Source organism: Ornithodoros turicata, chromosome 5, assembly GCF_037126465.1.
Source record: "Ornithodoros turicata isolate Travis chromosome 5, ASM3712646v1, whole genome shotgun sequence".
Lineage (NCBI taxonomy): Eukaryota > Metazoa > Arthropoda > Arachnida > Ixodida > Argasidae > Ornithodoros > Ornithodoros turicata.
Genome location: NC_088205.1, coordinates 29,203,457 through 29,203,809, shown reverse-complemented (window position 1 = coordinate 29,203,809; position 353 = coordinate 29,203,457). Strand labels below are relative to the sequence as shown.

At 41.4% G+C, this 353-nt stretch overlaps 1 protein-coding gene across 5 annotated transcripts in view; it reads left to right on the top strand.

Moving 5' to 3' along the window:
• LOC135394278 (uncharacterized) overlaps positions 1–353 on the top strand; it is a 93,995-nt gene that overhangs the window by 78,533 nt on the left and 15,109 nt on the right. The gene's annotated exons all lie outside the window — the stretch shown is intronic.

The window sequence follows — 353 nt, the reverse complement described above, 5'->3', positions numbered from 1 at the left end:
TGTACCGAGTGACCGATTTCAATTCCTAGCTTTCAGATACTCACTTCTTTCAAGCGATCAATCGTTTCAAAAGGACGTGTGGCATGACTGATGTCCATTTCGCCTGGACAATGGAGTTTCACAACCGTTTTAGTGCCATTATAGGCATTTTTCGATGTTTAATCAGAGTTTTAGGCATCTATGCAAAACTAGGCACTAACACAGGAATAGACATATAGGCACTATCAAATCAATACAGGAGGTTCCTCAGCACCCCGTTCGTGCTCCTGTGTTGAAAAGGCAGTATTAGAAGCAGACAAAAGAAAAAGGCATTTCCGTAGGAATCTGGGGTCTAATCATATCAGTCCATAAAT